This window comes from Pangasianodon hypophthalmus, chromosome 14 (assembly GCF_027358585.1).
Source record: "Pangasianodon hypophthalmus isolate fPanHyp1 chromosome 14, fPanHyp1.pri, whole genome shotgun sequence".
NCBI lineage: Eukaryota > Metazoa > Chordata > Actinopteri > Siluriformes > Pangasiidae > Pangasianodon > Pangasianodon hypophthalmus.
Window position 1 is genome coordinate 23293747 of NC_069723.1, and position 10659 is coordinate 23304405.

Sequence of the window (10659 nt, forward strand, 5' to 3'; positions counted from 1 at the left end):
ACTCAACTCAGCAACAACAAACGACAAGAAAGACTTGCAACTTTGCTCTGGACTTGAGACCCTGCAGCTTGCCAGTGCTTAAATGAAGTCTGGCAGAGAAGGCTGGAGACCTGCTCCCAAGGATTTTCAGCTTTAAACACAAAAAAACAAGCTTTTTGAACAAGAAACAACAACTCTGGGGACCGAAGACTTGATTTGAGACTTGAGTGTCGATCCTGAGACTTGCTTCTTGTAAAAGAACGATTTGTTCTCACCTCTGGTTAATGGAGCTTGTGTCACTTGCATTTTGGATCTTCTGAGCATGGCTTGGCTGTTTTTTTATTTTTTTTTTAAACACTCCGATGAAGTGGAAGTAGCCAAAATGTATACATTATTGCTTTACATTTTTAATAATTAAGTAATTTATATTGTATAATGTACAAAATACAAGACCATGTTTTTGTGGAGGTTTTTTTTTTTTTTTTTTTGCCATTTTTTAAGTGCTAAATTCACTTGAACAGGACTGAACAAGAAGAAGTGAAGAGGTTTTGGTGTACAGGCCAAGCTGCAGGACTGGACCAAGCCAGTCGTTTGAATTTGAATTTACAGCATTAGATCCTATTTCCACAGATTTTTTAAATAATCTCAAATCAAATGTTACTTATCTCTCTTTTGCTATGGTGTTTGCAGATTTCGCAGGAGTTGTGGCTCCGTCTTACACACCAGCATAAAAAAAAAAAAAAAAAATCAGCTAGTATGAATGAAGGGTAAGGCTGAAGGCTGAGATCTTTAATCTAAACCGAATCTCATTAAGCAGGGAAAGGATTCATGATATGAAAAAGGAATTCATTTCTGGTAACAGTTCATTTTTTTTTATCAATGTGGACTTCAACCTCATGAATATGTGAACCTCGACCCACGCAAGACCCAATAGAAAACGACATGACAGGCAGCGGCGTCATCTTGGAGGTTTAAGGGATTATCCTATTCACTTTATATATTAATGTTACTTGTAGCTCAGAGACGCAAAAATTAAATGAAAGGGTCACTGAAAATGAAGGTTTTAAAAAAAATACCACCTTCAAGATGGAGAAATTAATAATACAGTTTCGCTGTTCATGTTTTTCAAAAATGTCACCGCGTGAACCTGTGCATGCTCACATTCATCATCACTACTGATCAGCTTGTTACTCTGTGGTCTGTAATGTCTTATTTGTTAACATATTTGCAATTTAATTTTGCTTTGCTTTGTTATTACACCATCCTGTAGAGGCAGTAGAGTATGCTTTGTGCTGTGCTGCTCTTGAATCCATCACTCCGGTGCTGCAAACCACAAAGATTTTGGCTAATATTAAGCAGTAATTCCACCTCATCATCAGGCCATACAAATGAATCCTCACGTTTTGTCGTTTTTCGTTAGAGAACTTTCTGCTCATTAATCTAACCATGATAGAACAGTTACTGAAGATAAATGGATGAATTCATTTTTAACCATGTTGGTGTTCTGTATTTCGTCTTCTCTACTTAATATCTTAATCTTAACATTATTCTTGAGGTGATATACAGTTTACAACATAACAGTTTATTGTACACTCTCTGGGTCCGTGTGCTCATGTGAGCTTTTCGGATTGTTTTCGCATTTTTTTTTTTTTTTTTTTTTTTTATGAACAGAAATATTTTCAAAAACGCTGTTTAGTTGGAAAACAGAGTGGTAAAAACTATGCTTTCAAAAACATTTGTATACATGTAATCAGGGTCTGAGTGACTGGATCAGGCTGTTTTTAAAACTAGCTAATGTGAGCTTGCATCATTTAGATTCCTGAATAGTGCAGGCGCTTACAATATTTAATATCAAAAGAGCAATGTGGGATATGGTAATACAGCTCCTCCATTATGGATGTTAGCTTATCCAGTTCTGACCTTGAAGTGACTGTGACTAGCGTTGTTTAATTTTAATGGATGGCTTATCAGTTTACACAGTCCGCCTGTCACACACAGCTCCGTCGCCGGTGATAAAACTGTCATTCACGGCCACTGCTGTTCGGTCATTGTGTACACGTTACGTTTTATCTGAGCATCATTTATTATTCCAGACAAACAAATGTTTAGCAGCTACTTCTGCACAAAAAAACACAAACTATATTTTTATACACGACAGCTTTGTTTGGGAAATTTTTCTTCACCGTAATAATTTCAGTGCTGCTCTTTGATGATCACAGACACAGGGGTGAGTTTCTTTATATCTGAGCCTTTAGGCTTCCAAAAAAGAAAAGGAAGTGATTGAAAGGGGGACCCTCCATCTCTAGGGACCCACGGGTCCACTGTTCATATGGTCCACAGGAAGCAGAGGAAAGTCCTGACTTAAAAAGCATGTTTAAGAAGAAGTGAGGATGAAAAACACTCCAATTATTCCTGCGGCGTCCTGCTGAGCCTCAAGCTGTTGTTTGACCTTAAAACCTTTTAAATAATGCAACACTTCAGTGCAGTACGAACACAAAAAGGCAGAAGATAGGAATTTTTCCAAATGGTTAAATGTTTGCCAGCTGTGAGTTTGTCCACAGATGGCCATTTTCCCCAAGTGTGCTTCCAGGCAATGCACAAGCTGAGACGACGTGCTTCAGGGCTTGCTAAAGGCCAAGGCATGGTTTAACATAGTAACATCGTTTGTGTGCATGTCCAGAAGCAGTGACAATGCGAGCAATGTGTACTTTACATACAACTGCGTTATTAAAAGCGACATTCACTAGACGGCAAAACATCCCTGTCCATCAAGTTTCCTGTAAAAGTCAAACTGTAAAATGTTTATCAGTTTCATGCACTGCAACGTCAAACACACTGCCGAGCTCTTGAAAAATTTCCGCTGTTGTTGTGATCGATGACCTTACGTTCAAAATTATTCGCTAATCTAGACAGACGTTTTGGTAGGTGTGAAGTTTTTAAAATTCAGACACTAACCCTAATAGGTAGACTGGTTAGCGTTAGTCTAGAATAATAAGCTTACTTTGTTTAGGCATTTGCAGACAGTGTCACATGATGCTGTTTATGCGTATTGCACCATGAGGATGTGTAGCGTTAATTTTTGAGGACGTGCAGAAGCAACACTCCACAGTTTTTCACCAAACTCAGCACGTGTCTGGTCATTTTACTCTGGATACACATAGCTGTGATTTTCTACGCAGATGTTGCCTCACGCTGTAAAAAAAAGATGTTTGACTTCTGCCATATTTAGTCTCGTAGCTAGTGTATCAGTGACCCTCCCCCAGATATTAAACACTTCCTGAATCCTGAGTCTCTACTCCAGTGCCTCTTCGATCTCCTCGATGCCATGTTGTGAACAGATTGTGATCATGTGACCGTGTGACGCAAATACGCGTGGTCGCAGAAGAAACTCTCTCCTCCTGTGGTCATTTTATTGCTGCCTGGATGTGAGAGTTTTATCACCGAGGGGAAGTGTAAAACGATGTCCCTCTGATAAACTAATCCGATCCGAATAGGGCTTTAGTGTGAGCAAAAAATAACTAAATGGCACCACACCATTTTTTTCCTTTGATTTGTCAGACATCTTTATCCTTAAATCACTATATTTCACTATTATTAGTTTTAGAGCTGGATAATATGATCTTGATTAAATAAAGCTATCATAGCAGGCTATAAAAATACAGCCTTATGTCACCAGTCAGCGAGGTTATGCTACTCACAGTGCAGAGGTCAAGGTAACCCGGTCAAAGCTATTCCAAACACGCACACACGCACACACTCACACACACTCACACACTCGGACACCCGCAGGCAGACAATTCAATCAACTGAATCCAGAGGAACGTATTCCCTGCTGGATCAGGGGCAGCTCGGCTGAAAACGAGAAAGCTCTGGAGCTTTCACACATCTGCTTGCTCTGCTGAATGATAATTAATTTGTCCTAAGTGATTAAGTGACAAAGCAGGAAACAGGAAGTGATGATAGCATATAATTGCGTATTTTAATCATTCTTTCTTTCCTCCCTCGTCGGAGCACATCAATCCGAGGCAAGAGATCCGCTCGTATTCTCTTTCACAGGCGTTAACATTCTCATAAAATTCACATCTTTTACATTATAAATGGATTTGTGTTCTCACTCTGACTGTGTGAATTGCGCTTATACAATCACAGACACGGAGGATACAGACGGGAAGACGGAGAATTAAACAGGATGAGACAGTTGTACAGATATGAAACTACAGCTAGAGAAAACAATAACCATCTCTCTGAAGAGTATTCAAACTAAATTTATTGCATTTATCACTGTAGATAAACAGCTCACACACAGAGCAGTTCAGTCCACAGCTCTAAAGGGAAAATCCACCCTGAGCATCTCATTAACGACCACGTGATCTTCGACAGGATCCAGGATTTAGCTCGGAATGAAATTCTCAGTTTTAGTTTAAGTTTCTTTCTTCGACGTGCCAGTCTATTCTCACTCAAGAGTTTCCTACACTACCCACAATGCCATTCAAAGGGATGATTACTGAACTAATGACCTTACTGATCATTTTGCAGCAGGATTTAGCCTTTGCTTCATCTGTACCTAAAGAGAGCGATGCAGCGGCACTTTAGTCTGTCCAGCTCTCTCACCTTGTCATCTTTACACTCTACTCAAACAGATCAGCTTCCAAAGCTTCAACTTTCATGCTAATATCACGCTGAACGCCACAGCGCTCGTCATCTCGTAGATCGCTAACTAGCCGAGCCGGGTGAAGAGGCATCGTATAGCTGCACTGCTTTCTGAGACTGTGAGTCCAGCGTTTGCATGAGATACTTCTACGCTCTCATTAATATGATGCTGAACAGTGCTGAAAAATGAAAAGTGAGTGAGAAAAGAAGCTTTTTTTAAGGAGCAAATAGCAAAACCTGAGTGTTAGAACTTATGTTTGAGATCTCTGAATTTCTTTTTACTCCACTGTAACTGCACTAGCAATAGCAATGACATCAGAGCAACACGTCGCTCTTGCTTACAAATTTCCAAATAAAGGACTAAAACAACCGCTAACCTGTCACGTGACTAACACTGCAAAATCCAGCACTCAATAAATTAGCATGAAAATTACTAAACACATCAATAGTACTTCATGTGTTTCAGGGCAAAGTTTTGCTTTAAGAGATGCTTATTGTCACAAAATTTAACTCAAGGATGATAGAATAAATCAAAGTTCTTGACGTTCATGATATCGAGGGGCTGCACACTGACAGTTCCAGTTCTGTGGCAGACGGGGTTATGGGTTATGAAGGATAGATTGAAATCGTGTGCAGCTGGCTCAGGTCCAAAGCCATCGACTGAGGCCATGCACTCCAGAAAATTGGCAAGACTGAGAAAAATTCTCAGATGAGTCACATAGCATGGAAGAACCCATCTCTCTCTCTCTCTCTCTCACACACACACACACACACACACACACACACACACACACTGGACAAGCATGCAGGGTGCCTGAAATACAGAAATAGCGCATTTTACACGTCACTGCTCCACCTGCTCTTTAATATCCTCAAACTCACATTTTAATCTAAATCCATGAGGAACTACAAGTCCCAGGATTTAAAACCAGTCACGCTCGAGCGCTTCACGTTTTCACTGCTAGCATGAATGTTCCAAAGACAGCACTCGGGTTCGAGTGTAGAAGGGAGCAGTTAAAATGCACAGCACCCTTGCAGGAAGTGTGTACCCGATCATAACCGAGGCCCTGGTCACACCTGGCATTAACCTCTTAGCTGATGGGAAGTGGACAGCGCTAAGCACAGGTGTGAAAGGGGTCCAACGTGTCTCAGAGGTCACTCAAGCCACGTTCGGAGGGGGTCTTGGACGCATACGGCAACATAACATTTGTAGTGTGAACGCAAAAGCGTCTCGATGCGTCTTTTACAGCAACAAAAGAGAAACTAATCGACCGCATCTTTGCCCTGCATCAAAATACAGAATCATTTCGTGCCGAACGGTAGAGCGCTCCACCGCTAGGTTAACGGATAAAAGTAATTCTATAACCGCAGAGACGTAAACACCTGTTTTATGTAGCTTCTTTCATCATCTTATTTCATCTCCCGTTAATTTATTAGTTTCTACCTGAAAACAAATTCAGCAGAAGACTGATGTAATAAACGTGTGCAATGCTCTTCCTCCAGCAGAAATGATGCATAAAATCCGATCCGGAGTGGTCAATGGAGACGCATTCGCAATGCCAGGTATAAACAGCTATGTGTTTCGGCTGTCACCTTGTGATCAGACCCCACAAAACGAATGCTAATACCAGATATGAACAGAGCCATAATGAACTAGATCAGCGGTATGCGGCTAAATTTTGAGAAGGTCCAGTTACAGAAAATTTCTTGCTTACAAATTACCAAATAATGGACTAAAATGACTGAATGGTGACAACAGTTACTTTTTAATACTTTAATACCATTAAAGATTAGTTTATGGCTTTAAATAAGACAAGAAGCGATTATGTTTTGTTTCGTAGTGGTGCTTCATGTTACCACTTTTGACTCGCAACACAGAGAACAACCGAGTCGTCTGCTCTGAAGATGAAACAGGAATAAACCTAAAATTCACTGTCTGGCATGTTGTCAGTTCTCTAATCAGTCCAGAGAGGATAAATAAAAAGAAAAATAATGATGAAAGTCTGTGAAACCTCTCCTCTTTCTGAGCTAATGTCTGTAGCCCCGTAGCTAGTCTCTGGTCTGATCAGCTGCCTTCAGCTAAATCATTTGCATAAATGCACGTGATTGGATGAAATGCAACAGAGGGTCTGATACAGAAGCCTGAACTCTGAGACAGAGTTTTTTTCCCCCGATGCACTGATTGGGTCTTCTACAGGATTTTTCAAGAGGTTCAGTTTGCTGAAACAATTTTCCAGGTCTGCTAGTTGATGAGCAGTGGGCTTGGGCCCTCATCAGCACGACACACAATATTCCTTTACTATTTGTATAAGAACTAATCTTAGAAAGGAAGCAATGATCCCACTTGATTTTTCCCACTTATAATAATATCAGAGCTCTGGATGTGAAGTGATTCCTCATTCTAATGAAAGAGCGACGTGAAATACATGCAGGAATACCAAGCGTGATCATGGAGCTCTTTCAAAACATGCTGTGTCCTGAAATCTATCTAGAACCTTTAGGATTTACTTACTTTGTTTGTCCTTCTACGTTTTTCTATCAGACAGAGTTCCAAGTAGAACACCCTGGAAAACGTTAGGAACTATTGATTTAGTCCTAAGAGTGCTTTCACACCTATTAGCCTGTTCACTGAGTCTGAAGTGGAGCGAAATTGACACGTTTTGGTTCGTTTGCTATTTGGTTTGGTTTCACACTGCACATAATTAAACAAATAAAAAAGTTACAAAAAAAAGTTGGTAAAACTTTTGAAAAAAGGTAAACAAACCAATACCAAGTGGATATATTAATCACAAAAATGACCCGAGCATGGAGAACACTGAGCTGGTGATAAATGAATGATTAGGTAATTATATAATTAACGAATATAAAACATTTTGTTTTTTCGCATCTTGAGCTTCCTTTTTTCCAGAACAGTTCTGCAGCTCTGTCCTTTGGCTCGGTTTAACAGCTCACATCTACAAAAAAAATAAAAAATGCTGCAACCCAAAACACATGGCTTGACTGATTCACTTCCCGCACGTGAGTCGATTCAGAGTCAAATGGCTTTCTCGGTGTAATCAACACCGCCTCGCTCAGACGCTCTCAGACCTGAGCGTGAACGCTGTGTTCTCACCTGCCTAAAGAACCGGGCTGAGTGGAAGAACACGCCAGGGTTCTGTTAAAAAAAGGCTAAACACTGCGTACGTGAATGAGAACCATTTGTTCTACGAGAGTGAGTCAAATGGAACACTTGCACTGAGCAAAATAAAGATTAATACAGAAAAATGCAGCACACATACAGTACTGTGCAAAGAAATGCTGTAGAGCAAAGATGCCTTCAAAAATAATGAAATTAAACTTTTCTACATTTTAAAAAAATATTATAAAGAGCAGTAAACAGTAATAAATGAAACAAAGTCAATATTGGTGTGAGGACCTTTTGACCCTTTTTTTTTTTTTGCTATTTGTTTGTTTGTACTAAAAACAAATAGGGTGTCTAAGACTTTTGCACAGTACTGTGCTTGCAATAACAATGCAAAAAAAAAGGTTTTCATTTGACTCACACTTGTACAATATTCAAAATAAAAGCCCCAGAACATTTTTTGAGTAATGCCATATAAGATTCTCCAAAATGTAACCCTCCAAAAGTACCTTTACTTTTTACTGCATGCGTCTTTAACCATTTTTGTGATGCAGTGAACTAAAAATGAGCATAAGGGCGCTTCCAAAACATGTAAACATAGAACTTACATTAAAAATCTGTTTTAGGGAACCAAAAATTGGTTCTCTCTTTAAAGAACAACAAAAACTGATAGACGTGTCTGGTCATGTGCAGGAGTGTGGGTCGAATCTGATCGGATAATGAATATCAGAGCAATACATCTCGAGTTTTAGCTTATTGTAAGTGTAAAAAAAAATCAATGTTCTTTTATTCAGAAATGCAGATAATGTGGTATCTGATGTGTAGTGGTATGTGAGATAACTTGTCTTGACTTGAATTAATCTTCTGCCATTTCTTCCCCCGTAAGAGCATGATTTATCTGGGGGATAACCCGGCTCGGTGCGCATTATGCCACAGTGCACCAGAGTCACGCGTTAATCAGAGGATTATAAACAACCCCTCATGTTACAGCGCTGATTAATTCACAGAGGTATTATATATCTATCTCGTGTATTTAGAAGGGAAGGATGTTTAAGACGTTTAAGACGGGTAGAATGAATGCAGAGCTGTTTCAGCAGCAGAGCATGGCACAGCGCCACCAGTCATGTGCACGCTAAACACGAACATGCATGGAGTGAACACGCAAAGTCGCATATCTGTCCTGCAACACGCTATAAAGCAGACGAAAGGAGAGAGGACTCAGTGTGTAACACTATCACAAACAGGCTGATAGATAATAAATGAGTCCATCGTGTGAGGATATGCATCGAGCATGTATCTCTGGTAGAAAGAATATAAATATAAATGTAAAAATAAAAAAAGATTAAATAAGATATTAAAAATATAGTTTCAGTAATTAGTTAAAATGAAAATAAAAAATAAAATGAGTCAAAAATGAGTTAAAATAAAATGAGTCAAAAAATAAAAATTTCAAAAATAAGAATCAGGATCTGAAAAGAATGTTTTAAATTAATAAATTCATTAAAAATTATCAAAAAATTAAATAAAATCAATGAATTTTTTTTTTTAATTAAACACTAGGTCAAAAGTCACAACACTAAGTGAGAGCTCAAACTCAATACCTTCAGTATCTCTGTTTCCCAAAGCTTAAAGTCTGACCAAAAAAAACATTAGATCACACTGCTAGATCAAACTTTTGATGGCTGCTGTGAGTGTGTGAGGTGTGCTGGCTCTCAGAGCTGGTTAGAAACCTTCCTGCAACCTTACTGCAACATTTCACTTCAACACACTAACACAATAAGTCCAAGAGTGTCCTCTAAATGTGAAGAAAGCATGAGTGCAGTGTGTGTTTCTGCACACACTCCAGCCTGAGCTTCTGAAACACTGAAGGAGTGGATGGTGGAAATGGTTCCCCTGCGTCGTGCGCGCGCTGAGGATGCAGACGGTGCACAGCTCTTCACCCAGCTTTACTCTGCATGCTCAGATCAAATGCGACCAAAAGTTCTCAGCACATGGCCAGAAATATCTCAACTTACTTTTAATCCCGGCATCACGATTGAAAACCCGCCGTTAAAGCGTGATTACCAGTGTGTGCACGCACGTAACGCACACTTACCCGCGGTCCTGCGCGCGACTGACGTTCAGGTGACCCAAGACAGCGGCTACCACACGGCCACGGCTTCAGTCAGCCATGCGCAACTTTCCGCTCGCGGCGTGTCACCGCGTCAGCGCCTCCGAGAGCTGTCCAGCCACAAAAACACGCAGGAAAGAACAGAACACGATGCGCGAGCTGGAGATACCGGAGTCCAGCACGCACACACACACAGAGAGAGAGAGAGAGAGAGTGTGTGTGTGTGTGTGTGTGTGTGTGTCCGTCCAGATCTCGCGCTGCAGAATGAGGAGCGCGAGATAAAAAAAAGAAAACGAAAGAAACGCTTCCTGAAGCCTGAATCCCCGCGTGCAGTAATAATCACGCACTGATGCTGCGCGGCGCGCGTGCACTCACGCACCGTGGAGACCTAACGCGCAACTCGGGTGAGCTGAATAATCGTCACACGCAGAGAGCACGATTTTACACTGTGGAGAAAATGTTTACCTTCAACAACAAACACATGCACACTAAAACATAACAGATAGATAGATAGATAGATAGATAGATAAAATTTTCAATCACGTGTGCAAAATACTGGCACTCCTAAAGTGTATTTAAAATAATACTTACTTACTTACTTACCTATTTATTTATTTATTTATTTATTCAATCATTTAATTATGTATTTTTACAGAGGCGTCCACCATGGAGACACAAGTGGAGCACAAGTTTATGAATGTGGTCTTCAGGGTTGGACAATAGGTCAGTAGCTGTATTGTTACTATTATTGCTGTTACTATACTTAAGTATTATTTTGGTGTATTTATACTTGACTTGA

The 10659-nt window shown here is 40.0% G+C and overlaps 1 protein-coding gene across 1 annotated transcript in view; it reads right to left on the reverse strand.

The window, feature by feature from the left end:
* robo1 (roundabout, axon guidance receptor, homolog 1 (Drosophila)) overlaps positions 1–10090 on the reverse strand; it is a 291196-nt gene extending 281106 nt beyond the window's left edge. The window contains exon 1 of the mRNA XM_053239792.1: positions 9846–10090. The gene's annotated coding sequence lies outside the window, so the exon portion shown is untranslated. The remainder of the gene's footprint in view (positions 1–9845) is intronic.
* Positions 10091–10659: the final 569 nt, after the last annotated feature.